At 36.0% G+C, this 25,537-nt stretch overlaps 1 protein-coding gene across 1 annotated transcript in view; it reads right to left on the reverse strand.

The window, feature by feature from the left end:
- The window catches only part of Asxl3 (ASXL transcriptional regulator 3), a 134,887-nt gene that overhangs the window by 19,935 nt on the left and 89,415 nt on the right, over positions 1–25,537 (reverse strand). The gene's annotated exons all lie outside the window — the stretch shown is intronic.

Consider the following 25,537-nt stretch of genomic DNA (forward strand, 5'->3'; position numbering starts at 1 on the left):
TCAACGATTTCATGAATGTCAGCAAAACCATCGCTCAGTAGCAAGGGAGAATACTGAATCTGCATATATTAGACTATCTACTCTAAACTGGATTATGGCCAATAAACCCAAAAGGCAATAGGAACAAATAGGAGATATGCTAATTGCTGACATTATAACATCTATAGGGAGGCCACACATTTGAGGTCCTTTGGTTCTTCACCTAAGAAGAAAACAGTAACCACACTAAAATATTCAATACCCTTGGAAAATTTCAGGCAAGATTTCATTCATTCATTCATTCATTATTTATTCTGTTTTCACCTTTATTCAACAGATACTTACTAGGCCAGATATATGAACCTATGCACCTAGCACTTGTAGAGTACTAGCAATACAGTGGCAATGAAGAAAAAGGCCTTCTACTTAATATTCTGAACATTCTCCACCCTAACACAGTTGCCCCTGGTTCTTGTATATCCTTCCACCTACCTGGCTGCTCCATATACTTATGTCACCATGCCAGTGTTCCACCACATGGACGTACCAATGGCCTCGGTACATGAGGGGAATACCCCAGCTTTCCCATACTTTGGATAATTCTAGGACACTTTCCTCTAGAACACTGTTTATGTACTAAACCAACAAATTCTATTTGATGATGTGTCCCAGTGGCTAGACTACATGGATCTGGTGTGAGACTTTGTACTACAAGTTCCAGTGACCCATTTACATACCATGGATCTCTGGATTGTGTAGGATTAGAAATCTAAACTCTCTGGGGGTAGAATCACTTCTCCCTGGGCAGAGTTTCTCAATGTTGGCATCACTATCATTTGGAGCCAAATAATTCCACTGTAGATATATGTTTGCTTTGTGAATAGTAGGATCTTAGCAGTATCCCTAGCTTCTATCCATTAAATACCATTGCAACTCCTATCTCAGGTGTGACAGTTGAAAATAACAGCACAGCCTGATAAATATTATCTGAAAGCAAAATCTTCCCCAGATAATAACTAAGAGACTAGAAGACAAGGTATGTACTCTGTTGTAGCTCAGCTCTGTCTGGTTACTGTACACATTTTATGCTCTAGGAATAGCAGGAAAAGTTAGGAGACAAATGGGATAATCATCCCTAACATCATGAGGAAATAAAACTATTGAAGACAAGGGAATACTATAAATCTGGAGATTCACTGAGACACCTCTTGGAGCTTCCATTCCTGGTGAAACGGGCTGAGGATAACAGCAGTGACAGCCCGCAGGGTAAGGGAGCCAAGGTCTCAGACTCTTCAGAGATCGTGGCCCAGGTCACGCCATCAGGTAAACTAGCAGAAGTGCTACACAATGGTAAGGGCAACAAACACAGCGATAATACCAGTTTAAGACTAGCCTGTAGTTGATCCACTAACCTTCTGGCTTAAGTTTTGATGTTTATTCTCCTTCCCAACATGTCATGACCAGCTACTCCATAAAGAGCCAGTAACAAAGTGGCCTTTATGTGAGGCACAGCAAGATGTGAGAAGTACAGAAGGTAGAGTACTAGGCAATGGTAATGTTCTCTTCCGTGTCATTTAATCTTGGAGTACAAAGCATCTGGGCAAACAGGTCAATCCACTTGGCTCTCTCAGGCCTACAAAGATCTAGGACTTCCAGCGAAGTACAAAAGACTCTAAGGTACCCTTCAGGTGCAGCACAGGAACGCACCATTTGGTTCTGGGAGCAGTGCAAAATCCATAGGAGACAGAACATGTAGGAAAGGTCCCATTCTCCTGTTATCCTGTGAGACAGTTCTGTGGCTCCTGCTACACATTTTGTCTGAGGGTCCTCAGTAGCAGTGAGTCCTAGTGGTCCAGAGACTTCTCACCTTTCTCTCTCACACTGTTTCATTTCTGGCTTCTGCTTCCAAATGAACACTCCTTCAGTACTTGTCGAGGCTCTACTTGGGAAGAAAGGGGCCAAGGAGGATCTTAAATAAGACACCTCAGCTGTGGAGGTTGGGCTAAAATCTCTAACTGGAAGGGGATACATCACAGGTAAACATGAAGCTTTAGATTACTGGCTTCCAAGGCCAAGTTTCCTCTTCAATTTAGCTACACATTTTATTACCTTTTTCAATGTGAGCCATTAGGGGAAAAAGCTATTGAGTACCTTGCTCAGAAACAAGAACTATCTAAAATTCTGAAACCTAAGAAAAGAATACAAAGATTTGTGCTTGAAAAGATGACTTCAGGAACTGTATAAAGAATGAGCAGTGGAAGGAAAGATGGCTATAAAGACTGCAAAAAATACGGTATTGAACTATTTCTGTAAAAGATGAGAAAGGCAAGTCTGAGAGATACTCAAGATTGGGCAATGGTCTTCAGGATTGAGGAGGTAAAGGCATCAGGAGAAAATGTCAGGAAATATTTAAACTGTTCAAGATGGCTTTGGGAGAGGGAAGAGAAGCAAATGATGGCTACCCGTGAGTACAAGTCTTCGAGGAAAGTTATCAAGAAGGTCTACCAAAGGCAATAAAGTGGAGGACAAGACAGTCATTTGAATATGCCTCTAAGCAGTTGCATTTTTCTGCAAATACAGACTCCAAATATATCCCCTCCTGGCTTAAGACCTTTACAGCAAAAAGTGACTCAGGAAGATTAAAAGGGAAGAGTTATTTTACTGCATTGATAGATTTAAATTAAGACTAGTTGGGAGAGGGTAAGTTCTCTCAGAAGGTGAAGGCACTTGGGCACTATGGAGCACACACACAAACGCTGCAGTGGAGACGGTCAGAATTATTCTATATTTAAGGACATGTACAAAGCTCCTACATGCTGTGCAATGCTTGCTGTCTGTCCAATACTCTAAAAAAAGTTAACTGCACTGGGGCCAGGGATGTAGCTCAGCGGCACAGTGCCTGCCCAGCAAGCGCAAGGCCCTGGGTTCAATTCCCGGTACCAAAAAAGAAAAGTGAAAAAAGAGACGAAAAATTTAAAAAGCCCTAAAAAAGTTTACTGTACTGTCATTGCTTTGGTTAGTGAAAGATTTAAAATTAAGCTCTGGAGCTGATATCTGAAGTTTAGTTTCATGTATCCTGCCAGGCCAGGGGCTTGATTAGTTACTAAATGAATATTTCAGCATAATTTTAAGCCATAAAGAATAGTAGATCCAGATTAGCTCTGACAGATTCTCAAGATTTTAGCACATGAAAATGCAAAGCAGTGTGATATAAACACATTCAAGAATATGGAAGCTAGCCCTGCAGGGAAATGTTTTTCTTTTGAAACAGAAAAATAATATGAACTGCCAGATTCCTAGCCAATATGAGACAGCACAATTAAACACTAGGGCTTAAATGAGACTTAGGAAATACACGCCAATAAAACTTTTAAAATACACTATTAATTTTATGGTCTTTAAGAAATACTGTGTAAAAGATACAGCATTTTAATGAACTAGAACAATAAACATGTCTGAAAGGTCTGTATTTATTGGTGAGCTATAAATTCCTGTATTTTTCATTAGCCACGATAGAAACATTCATTCTAAAAAAATCACCTAACTGTAATGAGGTGTCTATTGAAAAATTATGCTTCCTTTTAAATTAACAAGAGAAAAACTCTGTCCAAACCAATTATTTCCTCTGTTAAGTCTATCATTCACTTTTGCTATTGATTACACTAACATACATTTTATAGGATGAACATCACATGACATTCAAAGGGTTAAACAAATGTTGCTATCTGCACCGCGTTCAATGTTTAAAGTTGGAGGAATGTTAATTTAATACAAGAATATATTTACATTTAATAATCATCCTTAAAATCCATGCTATGTCCTTTATCACTTTTATCTTATTTTGTTTCCTACAAGTGATTTCAAATGGATGGTATGATTACAGGAGCAGTGAGAAATGGGCTGGAGTTAGAAAACGGATAAAAACGTGGGTATATCCAGAACACAAGTAGTTTGGATGTCATTCAAACTGATGGGAAGTTGTGCAAAGTCAAGTTAGAACCTGATAAAAAGATTCGTATTAGTGTGGACAGGGAAGTGGGCTGCTAATATAGACAGGGTGTCAGGATGAGACTACCCGATACTATTAATTAGGCTGCTAGGGCAGGCATCTGAAGTGAGAAAGCTAGCCACGGAGCTACTTGGAAAAGTGTTAGCTAAACTATGGGAACATGTCAGCAAAGGTCCACAGGTGGGGGTCTGAGCAGGCCCTAGAGCTGGTAAGCAGCCAGAGAGCAGGAGGAAAAGGGGAGGGGATGGGTTTGCTGGTCCCTGCAGCCCCCTTGACAGTGTGGCTTCTTCCTGAGAGAGCTGGAAAGCCACTGGGGTCTCTGGTCAGAGGAATGATAAAATCTGCCATTTCAAAAGGTACCTTTGACTGCTGTGTTTGAAAGACTTGTGGCAGAACTGTCCAATAGCAATAAAACGTAAGTCACCTATGTGATTTTAATCTTTCTAGCAATTGCATTGGAAAAGTCTGAGGAAATGTGAAATTAATTCCAATAATAGTTTTCATTTAAATCAATCTATCCAAAATGCTATTATCTCAAATCTTTAACCCATATAAAATATTTTATGAGGTAGTTTTTCTTTCTTTTGAATACTAATTCTTTAATATTGAATACTTTTTACAGCACATCTCAATTCACATTTCTAGTGACCAACAGTTACAGGTAGCTAGTGGCTACCATGTTGGAATCCCTAAAAAATAAAGACGTATTAAAGGCTGTGATAATCCAGGGAAAGATGGACAAGAGCTTGGTGGTAAGAATGGCTGGGGACTGATTATATTCCAAAGGTTGAGACAGCCGGACTTGAGAGATTGGCTGAGGGGCATGAAAGTGATTACCCCAGGAAGACAACATAGATTGTGGGGCCTGGTACTTAAAAGTATGAAATTCCCTACTAAAAAGCCTGTGAGAGAAAGAGGTCTGGCTTTGTACATGTAAAGCTGAGTTATCATAACTCTCTCATCTAATACCTAGCTGTATCACTCCCATGGTAGTGTAGGGACGTCAGAGTAGATACAGGGATTCCTGTCCAGAAGCATTAAGAGAACACCAGGAGACAGAAGATTTAAAAATCTTGAGATTATATAGACAGTAAAAATAAAGAGGAAGATGAACATTCAAAAGCGATATAGGAACCGGAATCAATGGCACTGAATGGGCATGCGTGTGGGTGGAAAATGGGACAAGGATGTAAACGATGATTCACAGAAGTGAGGCTTGTGTAACTGGCAGACACTGAGAGCAGACATCGGGACAGGACTGATAGCAGACATCAGGTATGAGGAAGAACAGTACCAAAAAATAATGGGGGTGGCATTGGATATTTTGACCTAAGTGGACCTTGAAGGCATGCGAACAAGTGTCTAATTAATAAGTGAGAATAGAGACAAGATTCACAACATTGAACGAACAACTGCAAACAGAAAAAAGACGAATAAGAATTTTTAACAAGAGAAGTATAGATGAAAATGTCCAAGGAATATTTACTTAAAAGAGAAGAAGGCACAAAGCAGAGCCCTGAGGAATGCTAATTCAGAAGGATCAGGAAGAAGAAAATCCTATTAGGAGACTAAGCAAAACAGCCAGAGAATAACTAACAGAAAATCAGAGCTAGTGGCATCAGAAATGCAAGGAACAGAAGTATTTTCAGAAGACAATCTCCACTGTCAGCATTTGCTGATATCTATTAAACCATTTAGATCTACATGGATGCAATACACTATACTAGCAATTGTGCCAATAAAAAAATCAATAGGGCCTTTAGAGCAAAAGTAACCTCAATAGTGAGACACCAAGCACGCATCTAATTCAGTATCCAAAGACTAAAGAACATGCTAACTAGAAGATGTAATTGAGCCTTACACTGGCATGATCAAGAATCCAGCATCCTTATGAATTATAGCCATACCATTTATTCTCCCTACAATGTAACTTTTCAAATTTTACTTTACTGCTAAATATAATTCAGATGGCTCAGGAGACTCTGTATGCTCAAGTTTCATCCATGAGAGAAATGTTTATTTTTTAGAATAACATGAAGATAGTTGTAAAAAATGAAAGGCTTCTAAAAGACACAGTATCATTTAAAAAATAAAATTAACTACAGTAAAGGCTGTTTTGCAAATCATTTTAAAAGCACTTTTCAGAATTATAGTAAGACAATACTCCCTACACAGACAATACTGTGCTTTGCAAAACAGATATTTTAACTGGTGATTTTAATAGGTAAGCCTATCTAAAGAAATTATATTCTTCAATAAATGCAGCCTTTGTCTACTAAATAGTTTTATTTGCTATAACTATTTGCAGTATGCTATAATTTCTTTTAAAGCCCTAATATGTATTATGTGGTATCTCCCAAATGTCTGAGGCACGCACTTCTCTAAGAGAAAAATTATCCTCTTATGGAACATAGTTTAGGAATGATGTATTAAAAGTAACCACTGTCAAAAGCAGTCAAATGAGATAAACTAAGTGGATTTGCAATCCTATACATAAAACTATTATTTAGTAATCTATGAACATTTTAAAGATCTGTACATGGTGTAATTTTTCAGAACATGGCAAATAAAGAGTCAAAAATTAGAAGGGATGATATCATATGCCTTAATCCACAAGGTTAACAAACTCAAGTTCAAGTCCCACTGCAGGAAACTTTATTTGTTATTACTTTGAAAAAATTAGTATGCATATAACTTTTAAATTATATAATTTATGAATATGTAAGCGAGATTATTTCCAGTCCTATTGAGATTAAAGAAAATACTTAGTTTTCATCCTTCTACCTAACTTCAAAAAATATGCACAAAATCAAACTAAAAATGAACAAAAGGAAATTTTTAGAGAGAAAATATTATGAAAAAACCAACATGTAGAAGGAAAAGTGGAAGGCTTTTTGTGTCATAATTGTTTTGACAGATTTTTAAAGCTGATTTTCATAATAAAAGCCTCTTTTCTGAGCTGAGATGATTTCTTCGTACTACAAGCTGCCGCTTTTTGTGCTTACTGCTAAACACTAGGGAAATCACAAGATATAACATTCAGCATGGAAAGATTTGGGAGATGAAAGTTTCACAATACACAAGATCATGCCTGATGTAATTGTAACCAGAATAAAGCTATTCAGGCCAAGGAGTGGACAGGAGGATTATATGGCAGCACTGAATTATGAAATGAGATTTCTGAACATATAAAGTGAAAAGGCACTGGAAAACTAAGATATTAAGATGGCATAATGGTGTCTAGTCTTGTGGAAAACAGTTATCCCCTTTTCATCAAAATAGCGCACATACATCTGTGCATGTATGTGGCTATCATTTCTATATCTGTACATACATTTGCATCAGCTTACACATACATAGTATATACAATGCATACACAAACTGTATTTTATATGCTTTTCTCTAAAAATACAATTTGTAAGCAATCTAACCGCTGGACTTAAATGATTTCAGTTAAGTTTCCATAAAGTGTTACTAAAGTAATTATTTCCAATAACATTATTCTACATTTACTGTTCTAAAACTTTTCTTTAGAATCATTCTGTTTTCAAATTTCAAAAAGAATCACTATTCAAAGTGCTGCGATTTCTCCAATGCTTTAGTAGTATGTTCAAAGAAATGTAGTCCATAGCACAATCAGTGAAAATACATGAAATAAGTACATGAAAAAGCAAAATCAAAGACACTGGCAGATGAAGCTTTAATCTAAAATTAGAGAAGTACTGTACATTTTGATGTTCACAGTGCATCTACTGCATGACAAATTTGTGGAAAACCCTTGGCCATACTTTGAGACAATCTAACCAGCCTTTATTAGAAATGATATGTTCAAAATAACCCAAAGGCAGATAATAATGTTTGACCGAGTTTTAACAAATATGAAAATGTGAGCTCATGGTGAGGCAGGAGGATTATGAGTCCAAGCCCCACTTGGGCAACTTAGTGACTTAGCAAGGCCTTGTCTTATTATAAACATTTTAAAAATCTCGTTGGTGCACAGTCAGTGTGAAGGTTTTGAATTCAGTCTCAAAAAAAAAGTGTGCATATTTTAAAAAGCAGTATCTTTTATGACCATATAACTGTATTTTTATCAATGTTCCCTCTGTGGGGGGGGCATGCTTCCAAGGCATTCGTCCATGAAACAGAACACTAATGTTTTATTTAGTGAAACTCAAGCTCATATTCTTGTATAGATAAAATAAGATTATGTTATAATGTGGTGGGAATCAGTGAGTCACTGTTTCCATTTGTATTACTCTGAGCAGCTGTGTTTAAGTGACTATCTATTAGTCACTCATTTCTTTAACAAACATTTCATAATCATCTGTTTCATGCCAAGAACTGTAAAATGGACAGTCAGCTTCTGGTTCGCCTGGAGACTAGCACCCAGACTGGGACAGAAAAGTGCCCAGCGGAGTGATGGAAGTTAGGCAACACTCCAAACCTGGGTGCTGGTATGCCTCTTTATTCTCTTCAGTCTTTTGATATGTATGACCTAAAACACTTGTTTCTTCCTCTCTCCACTTTAGCAATAATCTCAATTTATTGATCATTAAAACTATAACCAATATTATATCTACCATTAATTAAGGCTTACAAAAACCCTCAGTGTGGGTATCTTAGTTTGGGCAGCCACAACAAAATACCACAAATAGGTAGCTTATAAAAAACTAAATTTTATTTCTCATAGTTTGGGAGGCATGCAAGACCAACATCGAGGAGTCAGCAGATTCAGTGTGTGGTGAGGGGCCATTTCTGCCTCGCTCAGAGGTGGTAGCTTCTCCTTGTATCAGCACATGCGTAAGGGACTTGCTAGCTTCTGAGTTCCTTACAAGGGTGCTAATCTTAATCACGAAGGCTCTGCCCTTATGACCTCATCACCACCTTGTAGTGCCATCACTCTAGGAACAGAGGTTACTGTTTCAACACATAAAGGGTCGGGTCACATTAAGCCCATGTTAGCAGGTAAGCACTGAAGTAGGATATGATCCCTTCAAGTGATATCTTTTTCATTACACCAAGTGGTTTTCTTCACTGAACGTGTAGACATTCGTACTGCTCAAAGGGTTTATGAGTTTGATGCTGAGCATTCAACAAAGACATGATCTTTGTACCATAAAGTTACAATTACAAACTGTGCTGAGGCCCCTAAAGAAAAAAAGTTACAGTGAGAGAAAATTTTGGATGCCTGTGTGTGCAGGAGGTCTTTGTGAGGCAGTCATTTCTCTGCACAGTTGTGTGTAAAGAGTGGAGAAGACTGAGCCACCAAAACTTAAAATGGAGAGTAAGAGAGCAGAGAGGAAAAGGAAAAGAGTGGACACCACCACAACTCTGAGAAGGGATTTACAGAATGCTATTTTGAAGCCAACGCAAGCATGTGGCTGCTGAGGAAATCAGTGGCATGAGGTTGTTGGTGCCAGTGTCTCTAATTCTTTTTAGGTGAATGTCTTGGCTCACCAGGATTCATCTCTCTATGCCTCCGTTTCATCATTTGCAAACTATGACTCACAAATTACTTAGTTCATAAAGTTTTGTGAGGATTAACTGGATAAACATATGTAAAAAGTGCACTGGGAGATGCTGGTTTAGAGGGCGTTATCAACAACTTAGATATAATACTATTCTAGAGTCCCAGTGAGTTACAAATTTATACAATCTCTACCTATTAAGTATGGGAAGAACCTGTGACTTATGCTTTTCTAGATGACAGAAAGCTGGGAACGTGATGGGCTGTCACTCTGAGATTATGTTACATTACATTAGAAGGCATCCATGACCCAATCACACATGAACTCCTACGGAGAGGGGTAGCCTATTAGGTGGAAGCCCAGCAGCTGAAAGGACCTGAGTTCTGACAGCAATTGAAAGAGCTTGGAAGAGGACTCCATACCTTAAAGGAGGATGAACATAAACCCTGGTTTCAGCCTGTTCAAACCCAGAAAAAGAGGAAGGAGCTCAGCTGCACCCAGACTTCTGACCCACGGGAACTGACCTAACTCCTCACCCCTAGAAATAATAACTATGTGCCAGTTTTAAGCTGCTACATTCTTGGTAATGTGTTACACAACATAGAAAATTAATACAGTGGAGATGAAGGGACACACTCTTCATCTTCTTTTAAACTTGCTTCTGTTACCACTTATGAAAGAAAATTTGTTGCCAACTCAGTGAGTGTGTGTGTACCAGCATCCAGGGGCTAGGTGGATAGAGTACAGTACTGTCAAAATGTCAAAGACATGGATTATAAAGAGCAAACTGCACCCTCCAATATGGTAGGGATCTGCGTATTGTGACAAGGTATGAGTTTATTAAATACTCTTTAATGAATTAATTTTGTAGTATAGAAAATCAGTTTCACTGTCTGATGCATCAATGTGACCCTACCCAGTTTTCCGATGAGTGAGCATCAAAGATACTTCTGTTAGGATGTAAAAACAAATGGTTTTTCTAAGGAACATACAAACAGTACAAGTTACTTTATGTAAAGCAACAAAGAAAAAAAGGAAACATGGAGTTTAGCTTCTGCCTAGGGGTTAACCACACCAGTTATGTTACTGTAACACAACATTCCAAAGTGCAGACAGTGTATCCCTTTAAATTAAATCAGTCAGCTGTAGGCAACTAAGAAAAGAGAAGGTATCATTCCTTCTATTAAATCTTGCATAATTTAAATTTTATGTATACACCAGTTCCTTTTATACACTCCAAGGAAAGAAAAAATTAACAGACTTTTGATATATTCAAGACATTTCACTCTATTCTCCAGAATGAAGTAATGTAGGACGTCACAGTAGAAAGAGTGCTAGCTTTAAAGTTAGAAATTTTTTTTAAAAGAGAAGCAATCTAAAATAAATAAATAAATAAAGTTAGAAAATTTGCTAAACCTAATTCTGCATCTTTATAGTTTTCTGAAGATAATCCATCTCTTATTAGTTTTTAGATTTTTGTTTCTTACTAGTAATTTCTTATTTGTTTTTAATGTCTCATTATCCCAGTAGGGAAAGGTAACATAATTGCAAAGCATTTAATATGAATTAGAAATAATGTAAAGACCCTAGCACACTACCTGTTAGTAATATGAGTAATAACATGAGTACAATTTCATAAGATGAAAATACAATTATATTAACCATTTATCGTGCTTCTTTTGTGATCTTTTAAACTCAGAATTCTCAAGTATATTTGTGACTCAGAACACATCTAATCATGACATCTAAGAAAGCAGCATTTGGAAGGAACTCCCTGTTTTCAAACAGTATCACAGCCAGAAAGTCTAGTGTCTTGCTGACTTAGAGCTACCTGGTCACACGACTCCTATTGTCGCTTTTTGAGAAATCAGTTCATTAATCTTAAACAAATTGATCCTACCATTAGGTGATAGCTGGTAGGCCAAGAAATCATTGACAGAGACAAAGATGTCCTAGGAGGATAGTCTATGGCTTAAGATAATCAGTTCATAATCTTCTTCATGTGTAGGTGAAAGAGATAAGATTTACATACCAGAAGAGACATTATGAGAGGAACAAAGATACCCTAGAAATGTACTGTAAATTAGAGAGTTCAGTGGATACTTAACACTCCTCCACCAAATTACCTAAGGTCTCCTCCCTCCCTCCCCAAGCAGATCTCTATTTCTTGCAATCTAAGGAAGACCAAACTAATACAACCACAGAGTATTACACTAAGTAATCTATTAAGCATTTTCCACTTCAAAGACAGTGTACATACAGTTCATTGGAGAAAGAAATTTCACTTGCAAAAAAGCAAAAAACCATGAAAAATGTTGGACTGCAAACTAAGAAGCCAACTTAAAGGACACTATAAGGGTCAAATTTCAACAAGTCACAATCACATTGAAATCTTCAGCAATTACAAATCAGTAATGGGCTTATTTTCTCCAGCTTGAGGGATAACCAAAGGCTAAGCTAACTGCAAATTGTGTAACAGGAATTGAAAAAGTTAAACCGACAAGCAAAAAAAGATGACACAATGGCAGAAAGTGTAGGCCTACTGTGAGTTTGCTTATATATTTATTCCCTTGTAGTAGGGATTGAACCTAGGGCTACATCCCCAGGAGAAAGGCAAGTACCCAGAAAAAACAATTTAAGAATTCTCAGCAAGGTTATAAACACACAACAAACTAGTTATTACATTCAGCCTCAGAGTGTGGATACAAGAGAAGTACAAAAACATAAAATGTAAAGGACCTCACGGGACCTTCATGTATACTGTTCTGAGTCACTTGCTCAAGGAGGCAGGCTAAGGAGAGTGGGGGCCCTTCTAACAAGGAGAAGGACCCTGCTCCTGCATTCCCTCTCAATTCACTTCAAAGACCGCTCTCAACTTGTATTCAATTGAGTAATTTCACCAGTCATAAAGAGTAGCTCAGCTAATCTTCAAAAACTGGACAAAGGGCTTGGATTCACTGTGCTCCACATGGGGACCAGAACCAGGAGTGAAGACCATGGGGGAAGAGTGTGGAGGGCTTGTGATAGCGGGGGACACCAACAATGCAGAATACGAGTGAAGTCTGAAGTTCACTTAGAGGAAACCGTAATGGGATAAAAAGAATGCTGGCTTCTTATGAGAAATACTGGAGCAATAAGAAAAGCCCTTGGCTTGCTTTAGGGCTATTACCAACGACATAACCTTGGGCAAATTACTATAACCGTATGAAAGCAATTAAAATAGATCTTTAATGTTTCTTCCAGACCAGTGTTCTACAACACAGGTAGAGCAAAACAAAACAAAACAAAAACAGTGAGAATTAGATACACAGAAGTAAGGCTTAATAGAAACAGGGTAAAAGGAATTAGGAGGCCAGGCTCACCACTGGTGTGATTCTATGACCTGGTGACCTGAATGCACTGAATGCAATTTGAGCTCTTTAAGGTGTGCTGCAGTAAGACCTGTGATGGACAATTGCTGAGATGCCATGTACCAGTGAGTAAGCACCTGGTCTCCATGAAGAAGTAAAACAGCAAAAGGTAATGATGACTTCCAAGAGAAAAGCATTCCAAAACTAAGGAATGTCACTTGAGTGTGTTTTGAGGGCAGAATTGTAGTTTTCACAATTAAACTGACATTTCTAGCCTTTCACGGGCAAATAGGAAAGATGCATGTCACATACCTCACAACTGACACACAGCCCATGCGTCCCATAAAATGCTTGTATGATGATCAGACTAAAAAGTAAAACACTAGAGCTTTGTATGGATTTTAATATATACTAAATTATCTTTCTAGGAATGTGCCTAATCTGTAATTGGAAAAACTACTGCATTTTGTTATATTTCAAACTTGTACAAAAGCTGTTCATGGATAATTATGCCACTGAAGTTACAACCACTTATGGTTTTTCTATCAACATTCTCCTCTTATATGGGGAGCAGGCTGCAAATGTAGCTCTGGCAGTTTTAGTTACTTAAGGAACACACAAAATGATCTACTATCTCAATTTCTGTCATGGCAGTGCACATGTTCATGCTTGACCACAGACATCCTGGAACACACAAGTTTGATTAATAAATATTCTCTTTCTCATGTAATATTTATTGAACTACTAAAATAAAATATACTATATAATAATATTTTAAGTATTTTTAAGAATATATATGCAGGAAAGTTATATTGCCTGTGACTGTTTAAAATCAATAACAGAGCTTTATGAGATGAGCACTTTAAAACAGAAGTACCACTTCTGACACCTACTCTACACACCGTGATTGTAAATGTTTTGAGTTGGAAATGCCTTTTCAATATTCACTGAAGCCAACGGATGAAAATTCAGCATCCATTTTTTCCTATATTCTTGGATCGTAACAAATACCTTCTCTGAGTGTGAGGCATATTAACGTGATAGTTCTCATAATTTCTTGCAGTTGCTGTGGTCTTGTGCCTAAGCTCTCAACATAAGAATGTAAATAATTGGGATGAGTTTAACCGAGCATTGCCTGTAAACTACAGCCCTGCCCACCTGCCCCTACTCCTGGCCTTCCAGCTAGAACCCAGATGCACTAGATGAAGACAACAGGCTGGCAGGAGATGAGACAAGAAGTCAGAAGAACCTGAGGTACCGCACAACTCTAAGGTGTCAAGCTTCTACATTACCATGTGCGTACTGCTTCTTGTGCGCTACTAAATAACAGGAAAATTGCTACCATGTTCAATCCATCTTTTTCTGGGATTCTTTGTTATAGCAACAGAGGCACTTGTATGGCTAAGGTACCCTGGAAACAACAACAAACAAATGCACACACACACACACACACACACACACCTCCACACACATCTACACATGCAAAATGTTGTGTCAAATTTCCAAAGTTTCATCAAGTCTTTTGTACTCTGTGCTAAACATTTTCTAGTAATTGGGGTAGCTAAAAGGTCTCTAAGCAAAACTAGGAAAAAACATCAGAGGAGCTTTTGTTTTGCAGCAGTAGCAGGAATCCCATTTTGTCAGCCAGTATTATGATATACAGGTGAAACAGGAGAGCAGGCTGAAAACAAAACGTGATTAAATGAGTAGGCCCTTCCCCAAGTAGCCTAAATCCTTTCATATCTCTTCTTCATTTTCAGGCCTAGAAGCAAGTAATTTTAATGAATGTCAAAGCTTATTTAAGTGTGTCAGTGTAAACACCAGGGGCTACAATCATTTAGATTCTCAAGCTATAATACAATTCTCCTTTAAATGAAAGAAACCATTAAATACCATCATCTATCTCCTCTTTCCAAATACAGGATGAATTTCTAAAGCCTATATTTGTTGCAACAAATATATAATGTGTAAAAAAGACAAACCAACTCTATGATTAGCCACTATGAAAAATATACACGGAAATGAGTATTTTAGCAAAAAAAACAGTAGCGGCTGTAGTATCACCAATAGTTCTCAAAGTTTTGCCAAAATATTGCTGGTTTTACTTTTAATTCTATATCTTAACAAACTAAAAATTTCTAAATAATAATATATTGTTTTTAAACTAGACATTAGGCAAGTATGTGAAAGTAATTAATATCATATTGATTGAAAATGTAAGAACATAAGGATGACATTTTGTGATTGTATTGCTGTTTTTTCCACCAACTCTAAGAATGTGTAGAATTTTAATCTTTTTGACAGAAGGTTCGTATTGCTGAGTGATATATAAAAGACCAGCTCTGAAATGTGACCACGTGAGCTGGGAGAGGAACTTGTAGGGAAGCAATTGCTCTAATAACACAGCCCTCCCTGAAAATGATCAACTCAACCATCTACACAATTTTATTCCAAGAAAAAGGGGTGATATGGCTCTTAAAATTCAAACCCTTTAAAAATCAGTTCCCTGGGACAAAACTCATTATCACGATAACTGAAAAATGTTTCCATTTAACTAATGACAACCATATACTGACAAGTGAATGATTTGGGAAATCAGATCATTCATGAAAAGGCTTTTTAATCTCATTAACAGGAATAAAATGTAGTTAATACAAATAGCATTTTGTACAATTGGGGGAGAGGAATGAAACCAAATTCTGGAAGGAGATATGTATATTCGGAAGTCAAGTTTTAGGTATATGGCAAATAAAAATTTTAAATGAGAAAATATTCACCAAATCTGTATATAAATGAGAAAAAAAAAGAGAAAGAAAATGTGTATGCCACGGACATCAGAAATGAAAAGTAATCTATAACCATCAAAGGAACAGAAATTATGGCAATGAAACAAATTAAAAAATACAAACATTTTTAAATAAAATAAGATAAATTTAGCTTATTTATAAACCAATTCAAGAAAAATGATATCTACATTCATTCGAAAATGATGTAATTTTTCTGCTGGGCTTAAAATACAGAAAACTAAATGAAAAAGTTAAATGAACTAATAAATCTTGCAAAAGTAAATAAAAAGGACATTTTTTAAATAACCTTAAGAAAAATATGTATGTCTTTTTTTTTTTTCAGCTTTAGTTGAGTTTATTGGTACATTTTAGGGATACAGCACAGTTACATTCATTGTTGGGATCCTGTACCTCTACATGACAAGTCTTGATTCTCATTTTTTCCCCTTATCCCTGCCCTCCCTTCACCCCCTCCTCCCCTCCCCATCTACAAACACTTTATTTTTATCTTTTCATTATCTCACATTTTTTTCTTTTCCCTTATTACCCTTCCCCTACACATAGAAATTTATTTTATCTCAAAAATTTTAAGTATTTTATAAAACAAAGGCTTTGTAATTTTTCCCAAGAGCAAAAAAAAAAATAAAGAAATGTCCAGTAAAAATGTTAATATGGTTAGGTAAAGTTCATGTATTTCAATATATTAATACAATAATTTCATGAATAAATCCCTCTCGTATCTGAAAGGTATAAAAGTGAGAGACTAGGTTAAACCTTTACTAATATCTAAAGTGAAACATTCTGAGTCAAATCAAACACAAAAAAATCAAGGTCACATTGTGTACTAAATCAACCCTACTTAAAAAGCTTATTAAAGATCTCTTTAATAAGATAAAGAGGAATGGCCAACTTTTTATGTCTGGGAATTTTTAGAAATTTACAGCACTCCTCTCTAAGTGAATTATAATCAACTGAAAGAGATGATTAAAATTTAGAAAAAGGTTTTTGTGGACAATTCTTTCAGTTAAGACATTCTGTGTGCACAATTTCTTAAACTGAAACTACTGCCAATTAGAGATTCTTAGCTGACTTTTAGGGTGGAGATGACATAAAGCACAAGCAGAAATATTACACATGTGAGTATCAATGTCCATAGCTCAGTCATCAAGCTACTAACTACAAGCTACCACCTGACACTATGTGGCAAGAGCAAGAGCTACTGTAGGAGTAGAAGTGATTATAGCAATAATGGTGGAACGGAGGAGGAACCCAGCCCTAGCTGCTTGTATAACACAACAGACAACACATTATCACAGAGACAAATTAAAGGAAAGAAAATGGTAACTTTCTTTAATGTGTGTGTGTGTGTGTGCTTGTGTGTGCATGCATGTGTGGTTCTGGGGATTGAACATGGTAGGCAAACATTCTACCCCTGAGCTACATTCCTGGCCCATAATATGTATTAGTAGAAGTAGGTTGAGAAATAGTATTAACAGGTTAAGAAACAACATTAACAGCACTCAGAAGGGCTCCCTCTAGGTACTAATTCTGAAGAGTTCTACCTTTGCTTCTTTAGGACCTTTACAAAAATAGAATTATATAGTACTAATGCATTTATACTGACAACTTATGGTAACGTTATGTTTGTGACATTCATACTGTTGTCTATAGATGGAGTCCATCCTTTCCAACTGTGACAAATTCAAACACTGGAATGCTATATATACAACAAATGTATTCATCCATAAAGTTATTGATGGATATTTTAGGAGATTCTATGTTTTGGCTATGATGACCAATATGGCTGTAAAAATTTTGCTCATATCTTTCATAAATATAGTTATGATTTCCATGGGACATAAACATAATTTTGAGTCAACTTTAGTAAAATTATTTTTTCAAGCTCTTTTTCAAAGTAGTTATTCACCTCCACCATTATGAGACTTCAGTTTCCGTCACTTTTTCACTAACATCTGATATTGTCTATACATGTTTTTTCATTTGTTTGTATTTATACCAGCCATCCTTTGGGTAATAGCTGTATTACATATTTTCTTAATGGCCAATGAAGCTGAAAAACTGTTCCTAAGTTTACTGACCATTTGTGTATTGTAGTTTTTCTTCAAAGAGTGTCAGTTCACATGTTTTCTTCAAATTGATAAAAATTTACTAGCATTAACAAGTAAATTTTGCTAAATCATTGAATCATTATATCATTCATTAATAAACATCAATTTCATTGCTAAATGCTACCACAAAAGATAAAATAAATTTTTAGAACAACATTATGCATAATAGCATAAAATAAATACATGAACTTAAAGGAAAGATGTATGAGACTTCTATTTTGGTGGTTCTCAACTTTTCAACCTTGGAGAATTTGTCCCACAGGGAACATCTGACAATGTCTAGAGGGCATGGTCTCCAGGAATGCCACTGGTACCTAGGAAGCAGAGCTTAGGTATGTCAGTGTATATCCCATGACACACAGTATAGCTTCCCCACTCCCACCCCTACAACAAAGGTGAGGGTGAGTAACCTGTTATACAGGGAAAAATGTAAAGTGACAAAGAAAAGTTAAAGAAGACATAAGCAGATGGCAGAAAGAGGCTACACAATTCTTATAGATTGGAAAGTGATACTGCACAGATGTCAGAAAGGTAGGAAGGAACTCTTCTGGGTGATAGATATGTTCATTGTCTTGACTAGGCTGACAGTTCCAAGGGCTGTATTTCTCTATCAAAATTTACTGACTTGTACATTTTCAACATGTACAGATTATTTTAGGTCAATTATACATCAATGGAGCTGTTAATATTTTAATTCTCAAAAATAATTTACAAAGCATGATTAAATTTAAGAGATTATATTAAAGTTATAAACCATTAAAGAACATGAGTCTATAATTAAAAGTTTTCTGAAGAGATCTCCAAACCTGGAAAATTTCACAACTGAGCTTTTCCTTTTTGAAAATATTTAAAATATGAAACAAATTTTGTATAGAAGAGAATATTTTCTAACAGATTTTAAGGCCACCATTATTGTTATTACCAAAGCCTATCAAAGGCATTATAAAAGAGGAACATTAGAACTCTATTTTCCTGCTTTCAAATCTGTAAGAATCCTAGACAAAATATAAACAAATTGCATTCATATGTGTGTGTGCATTTATGTTTATTCTAGGAATAAGGGGCTTATTTAATACCTGAAAAGCAACTAGTCATTTATTATAATGAAATAAATGAGAAAAATAATCAATAGATATAGAAAATATTACTTATCATAAAACCGAGAAAAATAGGAATAGAATTATTTTAAATGATAAAAAAATCTATAAATGAAACTTGCCTTAAGCATCCTACATAAAAGTGAAATAGTAGTCTTTATTTCCAACATTGCAAGTGATATACAGATTTCAGCCATCACTCCTATTCAACATTGTATTAAAGATATTTTCCAATGGAATAAAATAAGAAATGAACAGGAATTTAAAATAATAAATAAAACTTAATTATAACAATAATCATATACTCAGCAGACCTCCTGCCTAAATATAATGCTATTAGAATTAGCACATTCACAGGGGCAAAACTCAATATTTGCAAACTGATTTCGACATCAAACAAAAATAGAAACAACTGTAACAGAAGTAAAAACTCAGCAAATGCATAGAAAAATATCTATTATAAGATGTATAAGTCTTGCCAACGAAACTATGAAATATTACTGGGAGAAACCAGAGAAAACCCCCAAAGTGGAAAGCTAAGTTATACCGGTAGATTAGAAGAATTAATAATGGGTCTGGGAAGTAGAGCAGAGGTATAGTGCTTGCTTAGTACGCACAAAGTCCTGTTAGCCTCAGAGAGGGGGGTAAAGGGAGGGAGAGAGGGAGAAGAGAGACAGAGGGAGAGTGGAAGAGGAAAACAGAAAAGAGGCAAAAAGATTAAATTTTGTAAAAGTTAAATTTTCCCTAAATTTGTCTATATATATTTGATGGATTCCCCAATCAAAACCCATGAACTTTTATGAGAATGGACATTTTTGGGCTGGGGTTTTAGGTCAGTGGTGCTGCTGCCTGCCTAGAAATGAAGTGGAAAGTCCTGAGTTTGATATAATGGTACCAAAAAGAAAAAAGAAAAGAAAGAAAGCAAGCAGGCAAGAAAGAAAAAATTGACATTATTATTCCAAGATTTCTATGAAATCAAAAAGCGCTGCCAAGAGCAAAGGACAAAGAATAAGAATGATGAGGTGATTCTATTAGACACCAGTTCCCAAAAAGCAAAATAATATGGTTTAAGAGTAAGGACAGACAACAATACCAATTGAAATAGAATATGTTAAACACGTGTATCTGCTGAATTGTTTTTTGACAGAAGTGACATACATTGCCTTGAAGGAAAGGATAATCTTTTCAGCAAAATAGGTTCAGAAGCTGGATATCAACTTGGAGTTTGCCTAATAAAAAAGGGAACGTAGAATTTTATTTTTAATTATTTATTTATTTAATTTATTTAATTTCATTTTTTTGGGTACTTGGGATTGAACACAGGTCTTTGCACTTGCAAGGCAGGCGGCGAAACCACTGGGCTAAATTCCTGGCCCACTAGAATTTTATTTTTAAATAAAAATTTTGAGCATTTACCGGAAATTTGGTATATGTTATGAAATATCTACAGTTTAAGGCTTATTTTGCCCTTGCAAATGGCTCATTTTCTACAAGTTAAAATCTTACAATATTTAGTTGATCATGTTTTAAAATCTGATATTTTTCACACGCATTAGGTATAAAGACAATATTTTCCTCTAAATAAGAAAATAATTTGCAGCATATTTTGAAGTTTTAGAAATGGGTGTGTATGTAATTGGTGAATGGTATTCCAGTATTTCTCTTCCCCAAATATATATACCAATAGAAGATATTAAAAACACATTAAATGCTAGATGCATTGTTCCTCTGTCCAATACCAGGGATCAAATCCAGGCCTTCACAATGAGCTACAACTCCATCCCAATTTTAAAATATTTTATTTTGAGACAGGGTATCACCACGTTACTAAATTCCCCAGCCTGGGCTTCAACTTATGATTTTCTTGCCTTAGCTTCCTAGAATGCTTGGATTTACAAGAATGTGCCACCGTGCTCACCCTCTTGCTATAAATTTATTTTCTCTTCTATACTGTAAATATTTTTCAAGCGTCTTTTAAAATATACAGAAATACTATAGTTTTTCATACCAGAGAAACTACTTGGCATTTACACATGTGCGACTTATTTATTTCACTTAGGAATATACCCTCAATATGTATCCATTTTCCTATCAATAAATCTAATTTCTCATTCTTTATGGCTGAGTAGTATTCTATTTTATGGAAAAAACACATCTTCTTTATCCATTTTCCAACTGATGGGCCAATGGGTTGCTTCCAAGTTATAGCTATTACACACTGTGAAAAACTACAACGTACACAAGATCCTCATGAGATAATTTACAATGTGAAACAGGAAGAAAAGGGCTAAAGGTGTAGGGAAAGTGGGAAGGGTAGGGCAAAGGCAATAAAGGAAAATAAAAAATATGAAACAATGAAAAAATGGAAATAAAGTATTTCTAAATGGGGAGGGAAGGAAGGGGTGAAGGGAGGACAGGGACAGGGGAAAAATGAGAACCAAGTCCTGTCATGGAAAGGTACAAGATCCCAGTAATGAATGTAACTGTGCTGTATACCTAAAATGTACCAATAAACTCAATGACAAAAAAAATACACAGAAATAAAAATATTGTTTCTTAAGAATCAAATGTATGTTGATATTTAGAAATACCTAATAAATACATATGAGCCATTACACCTATCAAATAATATCTCAGCATCCATAATAGCTTATTCAATCCTGTTTAACAGATTTTTCCTATTATTAATTATTATTATTATCATTATTTTTATTTTATTTTATTTTATTTTATTTTGGTGCCAGGGATCAAACTCGGGACCTTGGGCTTGCAAGACAGGCAGCAACACCACTGAGCTAAATCCCCGGCTCCCTGATTTTTCCTATTATTTCATCTTTCCTTTTAGTGGAATTTATGAATGGATAAAGCGTTAGGAGAAGAATTTAAATGGGAACACAGTGCACAGAGAGTAACAATCTAGAAACTATCCCAGGAAGAGACTGGAGGAAGTGGGCAAAGAGAATCACGTGAAGCATTTCCTCAGCTCCCCATCAGTGCATCTTTTCTTCCTGCACTCACCCTTTGTTTAATAATACTTCGAGTTTACAAAACACCATACTTAAAACTTTAAAAATTTGGCACTAAAAATACAAGATAAAAGAAGCAAATCTGTAACGGCTGGATGAGAAATTACTTTATGCAAGAAAAATATATTCTCAGTGTCGTCAGCATTTCCCACCTGCTTCATCGGTGGGTGCTTCTGTTTTCTAACTTATCACGCCACGTTCTCAGCCTGAATATCTCACTCTCCTGGATTACAGAATCCTGGAGCACAGGCGCTATCTGCTCATTGACTTTATCGTTACTGCCAGCAAAGGAAGAACAGGATACTTAGAATTCGGCTTACTAAGTAACAGACAGGACATTGTCAGAAAGGAGTATTACAGGTCTGAGTAGCAAAATACCATGGCATTGTAACCATTGAAAACTCTCTTATAATTATCCCATTATCCAAAGAAATATAAACAAAGTTATGGTTAAAAAAAAGGCTGAAATGAAGGTATGCTCAAAAATATTCTTCGAGGAAAAATACTTTAAAAATTACTACATTACTAAAGGCATTTACAATGGAAATGATTATATACTCTGTGTTGCTTTCAGATAATCTATAGTTTTATACTTTACTATAATCCTCTTTAGAGGTGTCTGGAATGTATTAAAAAGCTTAGCAAAACTGAAACTATACTTTTTGAAGTCTGATGTGAAATGCAATCTAAGATGACAGGGAGAATATAAAGCAGTTTTTAAAGCTGTTTTTACTCTGAAATAAGATGTTAATCTGAATTTCATTCAAAAATAGTTATCGAATACTCACTACATCATCGCATATATTGAAATACCATGCATTATTAATATGTCACTTTGGGGAAAGGCTAGTTTATTTAATAAATGGCTTGGGCAAACTTGATAATCTTCCAGACCAAAAATTAAACCAGTATCTGTCACTATATATAAACATTACATTAAAAATCTAAAAGTAGTAGAATTCCCCTTCCAAACTGGTGACATGAAGATTTCTGTGGACTTGTTCTTAAGTAAAACAACCATAGTGGTGGAAATTGTTAAAATAATCACTTAAAGGCTCTGAATTTGTCCTATTGGCACAATGTAGATGAAGAAAGTTATTCAAAGAATCAGCTAAACTTTGGTGACCACAGCCAGCATCTGTGCCACTGGAGCCCTGACCCACTCCCTTCCCCACAGGTTCCAATGAGAAATTTTTTCTCCAGGCAGTTATGGCTGACAGGGGAACCTCTCTCTGCTCTCAGCTCCCAGCCAAAGGGTGCCGCAGAAAGGGCCAGGGGAAAAGCCCATCTCATGAAAGGGACTGATGCCTTCATTGTAGGGGTGCGTCAGATACCTTGAGATCAGCTTTGTTATGAATGTCAGCTCTCTCATGCCCTCACTCTTGCTCCACCTTCCTGAAATCTGGCATGCACTCCTGTCATGTGATGCCCTCTGCAAAGTTATGCAGCAAGAAGATTCTTACCAGATGTCAACACTTTCATACTGGACTTTCCAGTCTTCAGAGCTGTGAGAAATGAATTTCCTTTCTGTATATGTTACCCAGCCTGTAGTATCCTGTCTTGGCAGCAGAAAATGAACCAAAACAGATTCTTAAGAACAGAGAGCTGCAAGAATTAAAAAACTTAATAGTCTTAGAAATGTGGGGCACAACAAATGTACCAGAAATCAGGCGACAGAGAGGAAAGGAGGAAGAACAAATACGAAGAAATAGTAGTTAACATTCCAAATTTTACAGAGAACAACCTGCAAATTAAAAGAATTTAACAAATTTTAACTAGGATAAATGCAAAGAAATCTACCATATTCACAGTAGTAGAAATAATAAAAGCTAAAAGAGCATTTGCAAGCAGCAAGAGAAATCGACTTGTCATGTGAAAGAGAAACACAGTAACACTGACAGCTACTTCTCGTCAACCCACAAATGAAACGAAGGAAAATAAATCAATTTACAATTAACTCTAAAAAGAATAAAATAGCAAGGAAGAAATCCAACAAAAGAAACATAAACTGGCAACTAAAATACATTATTGAAAAAATTAAATAAGATCTAAATAAATGGAAAGAAATTCTATGTTGATGAATAGGAAGGCTTGTCAGAGTTAAACAATAATAGTTCCTAAATAGATCTTCAAATTCAAAACAATCCCTGTCAAAATTCCAGCTGCATTCTTCACAGAAATTGACAAGCTGATTCAAAAATACAGGGGCACAGAGTAGACAAAACCATGGGAAGAAAGGCAAATGAAACTGCATAACTCAGGCATTTAAAAATGTACAGATAAAAATTTTTAAATATAAAAAGATTAGGATTTTAGGGCATCTCTGTTTATCAACTGTAGGGAATATATATCCCTATACAAGATAAACCCCAAATCATAAAGAAAAACTCAAATTCTCTGTAAAGCTACTAATAACCAAGAGAAAGGCAAAAAAGAAAACAGATCTCCTGGGAAATTTTCCTAAACTGCATTAGCACTATAACCTTTAAATCTCTCTCTCTCCTTTCGGTTTGTATGTTCCCTGACTCCTACGATGAGCACTGAACTCATGAAGGCCTGGTGTTCACGCATCCCTATGCTTTTACTCAGTCTACTGTTATTCTTCTTACTTTACTCCTCTCCTTTTCAAGTTCAAATTTTCTGGTCCACTGTGTGCACAATATTCTACTCTTTCTTGTGGTCTGGGTCGTTCCATCTGACAAAAGTTCAACCCATCGGACCTTACCATTCTACAGCCAGCACTTTTGAAAAAATGAATTCTCAAGCACACAGGTTTGATGATGAAGTCTTCAACTCCAGGCCCCTTATCACTCTGGCTGCCCTAGTGCATCTTTTCAGTGAACTAATTTTCTTGCTCTTCATGTTATTTCTAACTCCATTCTCCTCAAGCTTTTTACCTTCTTCCCTAGCCTCAGCCTATCCATTTTAGTCTCTTTTGCAAGCCTAATCTCTTTTATTGAGTACTTATCTTGACTTCTACTTTACTAGGGAAAAAGAACCTAGGCTGATGAGACAGGAGCTCCCTAAACTTTTCAATGCCAAACTTCAAACACATCGAATTTACACAGTTTCTTCCTCCCTTCAAGTCTCCTTCTTAGAAGCAGTCCTTTGTCTCCTTTCTCATTAAAGTATCTTTGATCACCCCCTGTCCCATCCTCTCTCTTTCAGAGATCAGACCAGTAAACCATTTTCTTTTTTATGTTGCTCATTTAATTGCTTCCTGTCACAAAGATGTCACATGAGCAAATGAACCAAACCAAACCACCTCTGCGTTTAACAGGGACCATTCCAGTTATCCCATATACGTTCCATCTAATGCCAAATCTCAGCAGGTAAGTCTGTTCTCTTCACTTCCTTTAACTCATTTCTCATTCAACAACAATCTGGATTTCTCCCCTATCAGTTAAATGAATCGGCTCTCAAAGAGTATACAAATTAGAAAGGAGGAGATAAACTGTAATATTTTTGTAAGAAGTCAATTTACTTATCTGGAAAACTCAAGTGCAACTAATGAAAGATAATTAAGAATTATTAAAAATTGATTAAGATGTCTCAAAAATAGCTTTTGTATCCATGAAATAACATTTACATTATGGAAGAAAAGATTCCCTTTACAACGGTAATTTTTAAAAGAGCAATGGCCTCAGACTATTCAATAAGGAACTCTGAGATCCACGGTACCATTTCTGTTCC

This window comes from Fukomys damarensis, unplaced genomic scaffold (genome assembly GCF_012274545.1).
Source record: "Fukomys damarensis isolate Sample0158 unplaced genomic scaffold, DMR_v1.0_HiC HiC_scaffold_30, whole genome shotgun sequence".
Taxonomy (NCBI): Eukaryota; Metazoa; Chordata; class Mammalia; order Rodentia; family Bathyergidae; genus Fukomys; species Fukomys damarensis.